This window comes from Cryptomeria japonica, chromosome 1 (assembly GCF_030272615.1).
Source record: "Cryptomeria japonica chromosome 1, Sugi_1.0, whole genome shotgun sequence".
Lineage (NCBI taxonomy): Eukaryota > Viridiplantae > Streptophyta > Pinopsida > Cupressales > Cupressaceae > Cryptomeria > Cryptomeria japonica.
Genome location: NC_081405.1, coordinates 283,192,716 through 283,208,945, shown reverse-complemented (window position 1 = coordinate 283,208,945; position 16,230 = coordinate 283,192,716).

The window sequence follows — 16,230 nt, the reverse complement described above, 5'->3', positions numbered from 1 at the left end:
AAAATGAATGAACCTATCCTTTTCTTCTTTATTTAATGATTTTTCCAGGTGTGTGTTATGTACAACCTCTCCTTCTGCTATGTTTACCTCTTCAGTTTCTTCTATAAGTAATGCTGAATTTTCTCTTTTGATAGGGAGGTTACCTAACTCGCTCTTGCCATTATGGTTATTTTTATCTATATCTTTTGTTGTAGAGGTACTTGCCTCTCCAAATTATGCCATCCTATCCAGGTCTACAAAAAATCCTACTTTGTGATCACCTCGTGGAAATCCCTCTCTAACTCTGAGGAATTCTATAATGGCTTCATCATTTTCAAACCAATCTAGAGTTGGTTTTCCTTCTTGCCCTCAATCAATCAAGTGTGAGTGTATAAGGGGTAAGTCATTACTCCCTTCTGTCATAACAGATTCTGATAACACAAAGACTTGATTGTTTGAGTGACTTGGTGTATTTTCATCTTTTATAGGCTTTATTTGATACCTTAGTATGACACTTGTTCATGGGCTAGAATCATGGAGCAATAAGAATTCATAGTCATGAGAGTCTGTCTCACTTTCAATGTATGTTTCATCATCTGAGGTATTATCACTTATCTCCTCTTGTTCCTGCCTCTGTTATTGTTGTAGATTGGTTGGTCTTATTTGCATAGTAGTTACCCTTCTTAATCCTAGTATAAGCCATTGCAGTCTTTCTTCATCTGATTCATTAGGTTGAGCCTGAGTTGTTTCTCATGGCAGAAGTATTGATAATAACCAGGGATTAGGTTCATCTGCTGGTGGCAAACTTGTTTCTGTTGTGACATTTGCTTGTGTCATTATGTCAAGAACTATATCATTTTGTGACTCAGTGCTAGGCTCTTGTAGGAGTTGTCTCATGTCTTCCCCATCTAATTTTGCACTAGGCGATGTTGGTATTTGATTGCTTGTTTGAGATGAAGAGGGAAGCACATGCATGGGCAACTCCCTTTGAGATATGTAGTCAGACAGTTTCATTGGTCTATTTAGTATATCTAGGGTACGTTGTCTTGCTTTTGTGATATGTGGTGCATGCTTATAACCTAACCCTTGATTCCCTGGATTGCTGTTAGGAACAATAGGTTCTAGTCTTCCTTGTTTCTATAACCCCATGCTCATGGTACCATCATATCCATGTTTCTGGAGCATTTTGTATCCATTTCCATACTAATCTAGGGGTATTTTGGGTATTGTCATATGATCCTCTTCTCTATATATTCAATGGTTGACATATTCATTCAAGGATTCTTCCTGTAAGTCACCCCATATAATGAAAGAGCACGAGTTTGTGTATCTGACAATATCTTTTATTTTGTCTTGTTTCATTACTGCATTTTGAGGTTTCCCAAAAGACTTGGGAGATAGAGACAACTATTGTGCCTTTGAGGTTTTTGAAATGGAATACTCTCCACAACCCATATCTTTTATCTGTAAAGATGATGTTGTAGGCACATTCTTCTGTGTTTCTATTATTGTTAATGACTCCATTTGTGTAGTGAGAGGTACCACTTGTTTAATTGGTACCTGATTATCCACACCTTCTTTCAAGTAATTATAGTGTTGGAAGGCATTTGGATCACCTTTTATGGTGATTTCAATACCATTGTATGGGAATTTGACACACTGATGAAATGCAGATGGTACTACTTGCATGGCGTGAATCCATGGGCGACCCAATAACATGTTATATCCTAGTTCTCTATCCAAGACTTGGAAGGTGACCTTTGTTGTTATAGGTCGTACTTGTACTGGTAGTGTTACAATTCCTTTTGAGGGACGTTCTTAATCATCATATGCCTTGATATTTATCCTCTTGGATGAATCAATGTGAATTTCAAAATATTCTAGTGCCTTAACTAGTTTAAAAGTACAAATGTTGAGACCAGCTCCTCCATCTATGAGTACTCCTTGTTGGTATTTTGGAATATGTTGATATGGTTTTGTCATTGATGTCAACACTTATCAACTCTGGTCAGCCTACTGAATTGGCAATATTAACCGGCAAGCAAGTGACTTATGCACAGTCATTGGTATCTGGTTCACTGACATGATATATTGTTCACCGACACTTGGAATGACATGGAAAATACTTGGCTATGTTGAAGACATCATTTGGACACTTTGTCTTGAAGATTTGTTCATTGGTATATTCATGTTTGCATATTTTCTGTTACCAGCAAATAGGTCCAGGATAAGCACCGACAGGATTATCTATTCTAGATCAGCACGACACACTATGGAGACAATTTATTAATGTTGTAAATACATTAAGCCGACATGTTGAATCGGATATTGCATCGGTTATTGTTTTACTTGTAAATTATTTTTATTGTAATATCTTTTGTAAAGCCGACCTATACATTTTGGTCCTAGGCTTCAGTATATATGTAAGATCTTATTTGATCAAAGCAGAAGTAAGAGAGGTGAATGCAAAAAGGATTGCAATAAGGTATATGCGAGAATAAGCAAAGCTATACACGCAAACATCATTTGAAGGTAGAAGGAAGGTTTTGTAAAGACATATCAGAACTGAACTAGTACTGAATCTAGTATATGAAGATGCTATTTTGAGTAGTACATTATTATTGGATTTAACCATCCAATTGTAGTCAGTGTGACTCCTATTTGTGTTTGAGTAGTGAGCTCTAGGCACTTGGCCTTTCTGCATGTGCAGACCCCCTATTGTATACACATACTATCTGCAGTACTATCATCTGATTGTGGGTAAGGTTTCCCACCATGGTTTTTCCTCTTACATGGTTTCCACATACAAATACTGGTGTTATGGGTTGTGGATGTTATTGTCTTTCTGTTTCATGAATTAATCTTTACCAGTACTGCAATTAATTGATAAACTATCTACCGACATTAAGTTTGGTTTATCGGTATTAAGCATTAAGTTTGGTTAAGTTGTTTTTGGTTTGAATTTATTAGACAACTGATTCACCCCCCCCTCTCAATCGTCTCTGAGACCTAACAATTGGTATCAGAGCCTAGTCCTCTTTTTGCAGAAGTTTAACAGCTTGAGGAGATCCAATGTCTTCTAACTATTTCAGGAAGGATAGTCCTAAACTTGATGGAACCAAATATGCCATATGGAAGATCAGGATGGAGACACATCTGGATTGCATTGGAAAGGACATCTAGGAAGTTACAAAGAATGGCTATACTGCTCCTACTCTCGATCAGCCTAATCCACCAACCTTAGGAAAAGATGAGGAAAATGATTGCAAAGCAAGAGAAGCACTTTTGAGCGCATTATCAGATTAGAAAATCATGGGATTATTAGATAGATCTACTGCTAAAGCTATTTGGGACCATTTGGAAACATTGAATGAAGGAGATTCCATAGTCAAAATTACAAAACTTGAAAGCTTCCGGGTTACGTATGAAAATCTGAAAATAGAAGAAGATGAAAGGATTTCTGCTTGTATGGAAAGAGTAAATGAATTTTTTTAGGTATTAAATGTTGAGGAGGAACCTTAAGTGAAGATGAAATTGCTTCAAAATTTTTAAGAGGATTTCCACCAGCATACAAAATCAAAGTTACTGCTATAAATGAGTTAAGAACAATGCCTAATACATCAGTAACTAGAGATACATTAATTGGAAAACTTTCAGCTTTTGAAATTGAGGAATTTGGTCCTGTTGCTACTATAAAGACAGATTTAGCTTTTAAGGCATCAACATCATCTGCATTTGACAAGTCTAATTGGAAAACCTTTTATGCAAGAGAACTTGAAGAAAACATGAGAGAAAATGAAGAACTTGAAGAAGTTGAAGAAGTTGAAGCACTATTTGCAAGGAAAATGCCTAAAGGTCCAGTTGGAAGTAAGTATGAAGGTAAAGAACCCTTTAAATGTTTTAACTGTAATAAGATTGGTCATATGGCTTCAAGATTCCCTGATAGACATGCAAGATTGAAAGAAGAATCTAGAAGAACATACAAGCCTAACCTTGAATATCAGAGATATAGATTTAAGAAGAATAAAGACAAGGCTTGTTATCTTGCTGATGAAGGATTCACTGATGATTCTGATGAGGATCCGATAGACATTGGATGGGTCTTTGTTTCTATAAAAGAAGATCAACCGAAACCTACTGTTCAACCAATAGAGAAGGCCCTGGCAACTAAAATTGAAGTAAAGGATGAATGAATCATTGATTCAAGATGTTCACATCATATGTCTAGTGATAAAAGTAAATTTTTTACTTTTCAGGAATATAATGGAAGTCTAGTAAGATTTGGAGATGATAAAGCTTGTTTAATCAAAGGAAAAGGTACTATATCTCTTGATGGTAAGCATAATACTGACAATGTTTACTATATTGAAGGTTTAAAGCATAATATTTTGAGAGTTGGTCAATTAGTTGAGAAAGGATTTTCGTTACAATTCAAGAATGGGAATGCAAAATTATGAACAGAAATGGTTTGGAAATTGCAACCGGTAATCAAACTAGAGGTAATATCTTTCATTTGAATAACAATGAAAAGACATGCTTGATTGCACATATTGATGAAAGTTGGCTATGGCATAAGAGACTCTGTCATGTAAATTTTGATTGCATTGTGAAAATCAGTACAACTAAAGCAGTTAGAGACTTACCTAAGATTGTTAAACCTCACAATCCGGTATGTAAGGAATGGCAATTTGGAAAACAAGTTAGAGCATCTTTTAAAAGTATTCCAGAAAAATTCAATAATGCTCTTGACTTAATTCATATTGATTTATGTGGTCCAGCTAGAACTAAAAGCTTACAAGGTGATAGATATTTTATGCTAATCATTGATGACTATTCTAGAATGTGTTGGGTTACTTTTCTTAGAGAAATCAAAAGCACTTGGGAAATTCAAGATATTCAAGGCAATGGTAGAGAATGAAACCAGTAAGAAAATCAAATTTCTGAGATCAGATCAAGGAGGTGAATTTACATCTAAGGAATTTAATACATCCTATGAAGTAAATGGAATCAGAAGATAGTTATCAGCACCCCAAACACCCCAGCAGAATGGAGTTGTAGAAAGGAAAAATAGAACTATCTTAGATGCAGCTAGAAGTATGTTATCATAAGAAAATCTACCACATGTATATTGGAGAGAGGTAGTAAGCACATCAATCTACACATTCAACAAAGTTCACATCAAAGGTGAAACTGGTAAGACCCCTCATGAACTATGTTTTGGTATTACTCCTACTCTTAAATATTTTAGAATATTTGGAAGCAAATGCTATATTAGGAGAGATGAGTATATTGTAAAATTTGATCCTAGAAGTGATGAAGGAATATTTCCTGGTTATTCATCTAAGAGCAAGGCATATAGATGTTTTAACAAGAGATTGTAGAAAATTATTGAGAGTACAAATGTGAAAATTGATGAACAGTTTAGAGGAACTTCAAGGTATATAGACTATAAACCGGAAACAAAGATACTAACAAATGAACCTACATTGAACACACCGGTACAAAATGAAGATCCAGTTGCATCAGTATCATCTGAAAATTCCACTATAACTCAAGAACAACAACAAACAAAGACACCCCAGTATGTAAGATTGAACCACTCTGAAGATCAGATAATTGGGAACAAATATCAAGGAGTTATGACAAGGGGAAGATTGGAAAATGAAGAGGTATGTCTTATTTCTCAAATTGAACCAACATCAATTAATGAGGCATGTGAAGATAAACACTGGATTAAAGCTATGGAAGAAGAATTAGAACAAATTGAAAAGAATAACACATGGACATTAGTTCCCCAACCTAAAGACAAAAATGTAATTGGAACAAAATGGGTATTCAGAAACAAACTTAATGAAGATGGTAAGGTAATAAAAAATAAAGCAATTCTAGTGTGTAAGGGATATTCACAGAAAGAAGGAATTGATTGCAATGAAACCTTTGCACCGGTAGCTAGAATTGAAGCAGTTAGATTATTCTTGGCTTTTACAGCACACAAGAACTACAAAGTATATCAAATGGATATTAAATGTGCCTTTTTGAATGGAGATCTTGAAGAAGAAGTTTATATTGAGCAACCTGATGGATTTTCTTTGACAGATAACAAACATATGGTTTGCAGGTTAAGGAAAGCTTTGTATGGGTTGAAGAAAGCTCCAAGAGCTTGGTATGATAGATTGGATAAATACCTTTTGAAGATTGCTTTTTCTAAAGGTAATGCTGACAACAACTTATACTATAAAGTGACTAATGATGACATCTTGGTTATAGAAGTTTTTGTTGATGATAAAATCTTTGGAGGAGAAGATGGATTATGTAAAGACTTTTCTATTGAAATGCAACAAGAATTTGAAATGTCTATGATTGGAGAGATAAAATTATTTTTAGGATTGCAGATTTCACAAACTGATAAAGGTATATTCTTGAGTCAATCTAAGTACTTGAAGGAGTTACTTAAGAAATTTGGGATGGAAAACTCTAAATTGGTAAGCACACCTATGGCTACAAATGACAAATTATCACTAAGAGATGAATCTATACCTATTAATCCAACTAGGTACAAATATATCATATGAGGTCTACTGTATTTGACACAAACAAGACCTGATATTATGAATGCAGTATGTATTGTTTCAATATTTCAAAGTAATCCTAAAGAAAATCATGAATCAACAGTAAAAAGGATTGTCCGGTATTTACAAGGCACTAAAAATCTTGGCCTATGGTATCCTGGAGATGAAAACTTTGAATTATGTGCATACACAGATGCAAATTAGGAAGGAGATGTAGATGACAGAAAAAGCACCACTGGTGGAGCATTTTTTCTTGGAAGCAGATTAATTTCTTGGTTGAGCAAGAAACAAAGTTGCACATCTTTATCAATAGCTGAATCAGAAAATGTTGCAGCAACAACTAACTATACACAGGTATTATGGCTTAAGCAAATGTTGAAGAACATAAAGGTGAAATGCAAAGAGCCTATAACTATCTATTGTGATAATACAACAACAATTGATATATCTAAGAATCCGGTACTACATTCTAAAACTAAACATGTCTCTATCAAACTGAATTTTCTCAAAGAGAATGTTGAAGCAAAAGAAGTAAAACTAGTTTATGTGAATACTAAAGAGCAGATTGTAGATATTTTCACTAAGCCTTTGCCTAAGGAGACTTTTGAATATCTCAGAGATCAGCTTGGGGTCATACCCCCACCAGTAGAGACTTAGACAATTGATGTTTGTCATCAATCGACATAACTAATAGAGAAATATTTTACTCCGACTTTGATGAGGAGAGCTACTTCTCAGAGGGAGTAGTTGGTATACTGAATAAGTTGGTATTTTGTATTTGAACCTAGTTTTTGTATTGCTTTGGCATTTGATGTCAAAGGGGGAGATATTCATATGGAAAAACACATGTTACTCCTAGGGAGAGAGACTTTATCCCTTGGGGAGAGATTGTTATTTTGGAGAGATTGATTACTCTCTGTACTTGAATTTTGATTTCTGGATATGATCTCTTTTGGGAGATCGTTGGTTTTTGGTATTTGGCATTTCTGTTTTGGAACTTTGATTGTTTTTCCATCTTGTGTTGCCATCAATGCCAAAGGGGGAGATTGTTGGTATTTTGGATATGTTGATATGGTTTTATCATTGATGTCAACACTTATCAACTCTGGTCAGCCTACTGAATTGTCAATGTTAATCGGAAAGCAAGTGACTTATGCATAGTCACCAGTATTTGGTTCATCAATAGGATATATTGTTCACCGACACTTGGAATGACATGGAAAATACTTGGCTATGTCGAAGACATCAGTTGGACACTTTGTCTTAAAGATTTGTTCATTGGTATATTTGTGTTTGCATATTTGTTGTTACCGGCAAATAGGTCTAGGATAAGCAACGATAGGATTATCTATTCTAGATTAACACGACACAATATGGAGACGATTTATTAATGTTGTAAATGCATTAAGCTGACATGTTGAATCAGATATTGCATTGATTATTGTTTTACTTGTAAATAGCTTTTATTATAATATATTTTGTAAAGCCGACCTATACATTTTGGTCCTAGGCTTCAGTATATAAGTAAGATCTTATTTGATCGAAGTAGAAGTAAGAGAGGTTAATGTGAAAAGGATTGTAATAAGGTATATGCAAGAATAAGCAGAGCTATACACGCAAACATCATTTGAAGGTAGAAGGAAGGTTTTGTGAACATATTAGAATTGAACCGGTACTGAATCCAGCATATGAATATGCTATTTTGAGCAATACATCATTATTGGATTTAACCATCCAATTGTAGTCAGTGTGACTCCTATTTGTGTTTGAGCAGTGAGCTCTAGGCGCTTGGCCTTTCTGCATGTGCAGACCCCCTATTGTATACACATACTATCTGCAATAGTATCATCTGATTGTGGGCAAGGTTTCCCACCATGGTTTTTCCCCTTACACGGTTTCCACATACAAATATTGGTGTTATGTGTTGTGGATGTTATTGTCTTTCTATTTCATGCATTAATCTTTACTGGTATTGCAATTAACTGATAAACTGTCTACCAACATTAAGTTTGGTTTATTGGTATTAAGCATTAAGTTTGGTTAATTTGTTTTTGGTTTGAATTTATTAGACAACTGATTCACCCCCCTTCTTAGTTGTCTCTGGGACCTAACACTCTTTGGATTCTTCTTTTATGTATGTAAGCTTCTAGGTGTAGCGGGTCATTATGGAGCAGTCTGTCACTAGGAATGTCCCATTTTGTGAATGCAATGCGAGTGCCTTGCGATAAATTCCCTACCATGGATTGGAAGGTATTTTCATCTATATCTTTGTCCACTACTAAATCTTGAAGTGCTTTGTCCAGAATGGCTTTATGAGTGGGTGAAATATGTAGTAGTTCAAATAGTGATATCTGTGTTGGGGCTTTCTTAAGTTGCTCAACAACATTATAAGTCCCTACTGCCAGTGGTTGGTTTGGCAGTACTCCTTGTAAACTTACCTTTGATCTATGAGTAACTACTTCACAGTCTCTGTCTCTGGGAGTTATTGTAATCGTAGACATCGTATCATCTCTTTTGCAAGAATTGTTGGTATCATATGTTGCACTATCTAGGTTTATTTTAAATCCCTCCTCATAGTTTTCATGTGTATGTTTGACATCCATGATTTGTTCTATAAGTTCATCTTCAAACCATCCTAAATGAAATGGTTTGTCATGCCCCCAGTCTCTGAGATCTTTGTGTAGTTAGCTGTATTATCTTGAGTTCCTGATGTAGTAGCCTTCCCTTTGTCATTCTTAACAAATGGATCTTTAAAGATTGTGTGATTTGTGTTTGTTGAGGTTTTATCGGTATTGATTGTGATGTCTCCTTGGTCTATCAAATCTTGGACCAACTTTTTCAACTTATAGAAACTCGCCATTTTGTGACCTTTAGTCTGATGATAATCACATAAATCATTATCATTCCACCATGTGGGTTTGAAAGGACCATATACTCTTATTTCCAACAAAGTGATCATGTTTGTCTGTATTAACTTTTTTAGCATTGATTCAATAGGTTCCCCTAGAGGTGTGTAATTTATTCTTGGAGCATTTACTCTGGGGTACTTTGTGTTCATGTTTTGCTTAGCATTTATGTTTGTTGAGGCAATGTTATCCTCTGTATGTTGATTTAATGATTGACTCATGCCAAAAATTAAAAATGGTTGAGTTCTGTTTACCGTACGGGCGTCTACAACACCATCATTGGTCACATTTTTGTTTTTTGACCAAAACAAATTTATCATTATTGTTATTGTTTCCATACTTAATGAGACCTTGTTCTACTAGCCCTTTCTCACATTTTAGATTTTTTTCCATGATTTGTTTGAACGTGGTTAAACATTGCATTTGTATAGGATATTTAATCTTAGGGATCAAGTTTATGTGAACATATCCACTTGCTCTATTTCTGGAATAATTGAATTACACCTCCTATAGAGAGCCCTCCATCGTTGTATGAAGGATGCAAATGTTTCATTCTCGTATTGTTTCATGGCACACAAGTCCATTAAAGTGTATGGGGTTTCAATGTTATGTGAAAAGTTTGCAATAAAGTGTTCAACTAATTCTCTCCACGATGTGATGGTTGGTGGTAAATGTGAAAACCACTCTAAGGCTGGGCCTCTCAAACTTTTAGGAAATAGCCTCGTTAGGTAAGTGTCCTCTATTGCAACCTCTATGCATGCTATAAAAAATTCTCTGATGTGGTCTCTAGGATCACCTTTCCCTTGGTATATGTCAAATTTTGGTTTCAAAATGTTGTGGGAAAGGCGACATGTACAATGTGTGATCAAAAGGATAAGGACGTAAATCCTGCAGTGTGTAGCTCTTTTTATCATTACCGGTTTGCATAGTAGTTACCTATTGTTGCAAATTGTGTAACTATTGTGTCAGAATATCCGTTTGAGTCAAAGGTACACCTTGTGTCTATGTATGTCCCACAAAAGGATTTGTGGTAGCATAACTAGGAGGTTGTTGGAAGGTACCATGACTATAATTTCTCATGTTATGCATTCCACTAGGTATTGTGAAATAGTTGACATGTGAGCCCATGCTAGGCTGAGTTTTACTTGTTGTATTTGTAATACCTAGATTTGCATTTTGGTGACTATATGTCGATCCTATGGAATAAGAAACCAGAGGTTGAGTTGCACTTGTTGTATGAGGAATCTGTGTTTGAATAGGTGCTGAGACACTTGATATTATCGGTATGCTCGGTGTTGGTGCGCTGACATTTATTGTTGATGATGACACACTTGATTGAGAATTTGCATTTGTACTGACATTTGTTTGCGTATGTGCATTTTGAGGAAAAATAGAGGTCGATGCTTGCATTTGTGTTATACGTGGTATTTGACTGTTATCTTGACTTAAAGTATTTCCTGGTGGTAAGATCTTTGTGACATCAAAATCCTCAGGTAATTTTGCCCCATTTTGTAATAACAACGAGACATATTTGTCCCTATCACTATGTATAAGTGCATCTAAGATCATAAGGACATGGGGATCTTGTTGAGCTGGCTCAATTTCTTCTCGTGTTAAATGTTGTTGTAGTTCTTGTAATGTAGACATTGCCTGAGAACTTGACTGTTGACTAATTTCTATGTCCATATTCCAAGTTGGGTTTACTGACAAGTCGTTGTTTGGGTCCATTGTACCTTTTGCCTTTTGTGACCTTGTGACGGGCATTTAAGACTTCTATATTAGGGTGGTTTTAGAACCTTATGCAAGATGACAACTAATGCTAGACTGTAGACCTAGGTATGAGGTATGCAAGACTAGACTAGACTCTCTATTAGGGATTTTGACGTGAGACTTGTTGAGTATTTCGGGATTTTTGTAGTGCAAGTTTTTCAAAATCTTCTCTTAGATGTTTTGCAATAATTTTTCTTTCAATTCTATAGGCAATTTTATACTCGATATTTATCTCATACTTGACTCCTATATACTAGGGTGCGTTTCTCCTTGAGTCCGAAGTTAAGTTAGTTAGACCTTCAATGATTTCTCGCTGACCGTCGTTTGGCACTAGATTAGGTTGCTCAAAGGGGAGAAAACCATCACTTGGGAGACCCATTAAGACACATGCTATGACTTTGTAGGATGATTATGCAAATGATGATGGACTAGGACAGACGTATATGAGGTCTAGACAAGTACTTATATGAGGATGATAATGAGGACTTTGCAAGGACTTAGGATGATAGTATGGACATAAATGAGGACTATGCAATGACTTTGGACGATAGTAAGGATGTAAATGAGGACTGTGTAAGGACATAGGATGATAGTAAGGACATAAATGATGACTATGCAAAAGACTTAGGATGATAGTAAGAACGTAAATGAGGACTATGCAATGATTTAGGACGGTAGTAAGGACATAAATGAGGACTATGCAATGATTTAGGACGATAGTAAGGACGTAAATGAGGACTATGTAAGGACTTAGGATGATAGTAATGATGTAAATGAGGACTATGAAAGGACTTCCTATGGTCACAAGTGTGTTAAAGCTTTTGAGTTTTGACATTTCAAAAATGGACTTCGTTTTCAGTAATTCCATGTGTAGGACAAGTTTTGTGTTTTTCCAAGTCTAAGAACAATTGTTTGGAGGTAGATATAGCTGACTGAACTAGTTTTTCAAACAATCTCAGTGAATTCAAAGATACGTAGGATAGGGCCTAAAATAGCCCAAATAAATGACTCAATACTGGTCTGATATAATGATACATAAAAAAAAATAGAAGAAAACCTTAGGCTGGAAAGTGAACACCATTCAATGAGGCCTCCGTAGAAAAATACCAAAACAAGATGGATAGATAGAGAGTCTGGCAGCATTGGCTCCACTCCACAACACACACTTCTCAGGCATGCCAGTCTCTCTTACCTTGAAGATCCGAAGATCTTATCATCGAGGTATTTCTATCTCATAATGCAAGGTACATGAGGGGTATCTATGGGGTACAATCCGCACTCCCGAAATCATCGAATTTAGGATTTTGGGATATTAGGTTGGTTCTTATTGTAAAATTTTGAGGGATCCCGATCCAAAGATAGATTCTCAGAGCAAGCCACTTAAGACTTTAGTTGAGCTTATCGATGCAAGGAAGGCCCCCACATACGTCGAATTCACTCAACACTCTAGCCGTCTGACCAATATGTTTATATAGAGGCTCAAAAAACCCTCTCGAGAGTACGTTGGGAGAGATGATATCCCCAATGCATCCCAATTTGAAGTACCTCTATGGAGTGATGAAATCCCCAATCAAAGATACCCCTCTCTATGTGGAATAAAATAAAATAAAGTGTCATTGTCACCTCCTTCCTTTCTCCCAAGACCCTGAAGGTGGGTGGAAAGTTAGTTAATGCAACACTAGGTCCACCCCAAACTTGATAAAAGTTCTTTCCCTTAAGAAAATCAAATGTGATTTAATCTATATGCAGCCTAATTCATGTTCATTTTAAAGCCCAAATTGAGGTGTTGAATACGCATGTGCATGTCAATTTTAAACACCAAACTGAAATGTGAAGGCATGCATGTCAATTTTAACCATTGTTGATTTTAAGCCCAAATTGAAACTTGTTATACATGCATGTCAATTTTAACCAATGTTAATTTTAATCCCAAATTGAAGTATTATACATGCATGTCAATTTTAACCAGTGTTAATTTTAAGCCCAAAAGATGAAGTGTGAGAGCATGCGTGCAATTGATCTAATACTAATCTGATCCTTTCTGTAAATTCACCACAAGCTGCAATCAGATGATTAGTAGTTAAATCAAATCAACAGAAAATAGAGAACTCAAAATTAACAGAAACGAATGCGTGACCTTGAATAGGTGATTGCGTAATACTTTCATATCGATTGCATGATCCTGACAAAGTGAATGCGTGATCCTAATAGGTTGATTTCATGATGATAACAAGGCGATTGCGTGACACACAGGCAAATAACACAAGAAAATAAAAATTGAAACTAAATTTGATCATAAACCTGTAAAATAGATTGTGAAGCCCTAGCTAGATCTCTCATCATGCATTCAATGTTAATCAAGTCATATTTCATCCGATATGAGAGAACCAAGTTGTTGTATTTGTCAATGGCTGGTTGATCTTCCCAATCTTGTATCTTATTTTCTGCTTTGAGAATTCTTTGATAGCTTCTGGCCTGCCTTCTTTGTTCCTTTGTCCTCCTGGCACTTGAAATCCTGAATTGTACCTTACGTGCCATAAACTATTATAACAAAAACATGTAATAAAAATAATCTATTTCCAGATTTACTAAATTTCATGCAGAATTACACAGATCAGAGAACAATAAGAAAATAAGAAAAAATAACATAACAACAATTTTCCTAGCGGATGCGTAATAATATCAGAGCAAATGCATGATCCTGAAAGGTTGATTGCGTGATACTGATAGGGCGATTGTGTGACCCTGAAAGGTTGATTGCGTGACCTTGAAAGGTTGATTGCGTAGTCCTATCTATGCGATTGCGTAATTATCTAAATGTGAATGCATGACAAAGAGATCTGTCTTGAAATTAATTCAAAACCGGCAAAAAAGAAAGAAATCCGTACAATCTGCAAAAATAACACAGAAAATAGAGAAGGTTAATTAGCTGTTGTTCACGCTGGGTTCACCAAAATGTGCTATGCTCCAATTCATCATTGCTAAATAGAAAATTAGGAAAATCATGAATCCCTTAACTATCTAAGCAATTCGAACACAAAACCAATGAAATAGATGCAAAATAGACTAAAATTAAACAATATAAAACTCCCTATTGTGCATCATGGCTTCCATTATTCTTCTTTTCTTTGTGGTATGATGGCTCTCAGATATCGCGTCGACAACCTGCAAATGACACAAAGATTCAAAGTTCGTGATTGTTGAAAATGGAGATTGAATGCTCAATTTATAGATTATTGGAGAGAATTGATTGAAAGGTGGAACAAATTGATCAAGAGGTGGAACTCAAGTGAGCTCACATGAAAATTGATAGTTGAACTGCTGATTTAGAGGTGAAACAAAATATATTGAATAGATTAAAGGAGTTAACTGATTGAGAAAAAGCTAACTGAGAGAAGAAAAAGAATGATTGGAGGAAATAAAGAAGATGACAAAGAAAACTTTATTTAGAAAAAGCTAACTAAAAGATGGAAATAGAGATTGGAGAGATAATGATTTAATTAATTAATTTAGCATGTGCTTGAACTTTGACTTAGATTTTCAATTTAATTTTTGCATGAGATTTAATTCAAATATTGAATTTATTTTAAACTCAATTTATTATTTGAATATATTTAGAACTTGACTTTGATTTTCAATTTGGTTTTTGAAATCCTGCACATGTGATTGAATTTGGAAGAAATTAGAAATTAAATGAAATTAGAAGAAATATGAATTTAGGGAAATATGAAATTAGAAGAAATATGAATTTAGGGATTTGGAATTTGGAATTAGAGGAAATAATTAGTTAATTAAATAATTTAAAGAAACTATTTAATTATTTAGAAATGGACTTTAATTAAATAATAAAGATTATTTGAATTAAAGGATTAAATCATAATTAATTAAATAATAAATATTTAATTAATATTTAGAAGAGGGTTAATGATTAGAAAAAAAGAGATAGAAATTGAGAGTTAATTTATTTATAATAAAGATTATTTAAAATGAGGAATTAATCAAAATTAATTAAATAATAAATATTTAATTAACATTAGAAAATGGTTAAATGATTAAATGATGAAAGAATAAGAAATAGAATAATTAGTAAGATGCTGAGGAAATATGAAATTAGAAGAAATAGTCAATTAACTTAATTAAATAATTATTTAATCAATTAGATGAATAATTAGTACATGATCAATGAGACATTTTTAGGTGTCTACACTAAGCGTAGAAGATAGATCTTAAGATTGAAGGTCCTAGTTGTAACCTATTCTGCACTTTGAGCATGTTTGAGCAGGTTTGTGAGTCGATTTCCGTAACCCGGTTGTTACTGATTGGTTGTAATCAAATTTCATGTTATAATTCAATCTGTTTTGCATTGCCTCCATCATATATTTGTGTTTCAGTTGTGTTTACTCTTGCTGACCAGTCTGGATTGATCTCTTTGAGGTCCCTCCTAAGCGATTACTGCTTCAAAAGTACATATATTTAGACCAACTCCTCCATCTATTAATACATGTTTGACCCAATGTTTAAAAATTAAACCTTCAATAAGGAGGGGAGAATTATGTGGATGACTCAAGGAGATATTATCATTTTTTGAAATTGATAGATTGTGAGGCACGATTAAATGCCCCACCATGGCTTGGAATTGATTGATATCCAAATTGTTTAGTACTGTGGTGTCTACTAGAGCTCTTTCTATAATATCCTTATGTGCAAGTGAGATTTTAAGAAGTTTTAATATGGTATTTGTGTCAGTTTCTTTTGTAATTTATCTACTAAGTTTTATTGATTTGAAGGGATAATAGATGTTTTAGATGTTTTTACTTAAAATACAAACTTAGATTATGCTCGTGTGGTTACATTTACTAGTCTGTATTCTTGTTTATCCTTTCTTCTGATGACATTGATTTGATTATCTGATGTGGAAATGTGATTGATAATATTTTCATAGATGTAGTTCACTTTGCTTCCTTTGTTATTTGATGAAGATGCTTCTCCCTTGTCATAATTAGGAA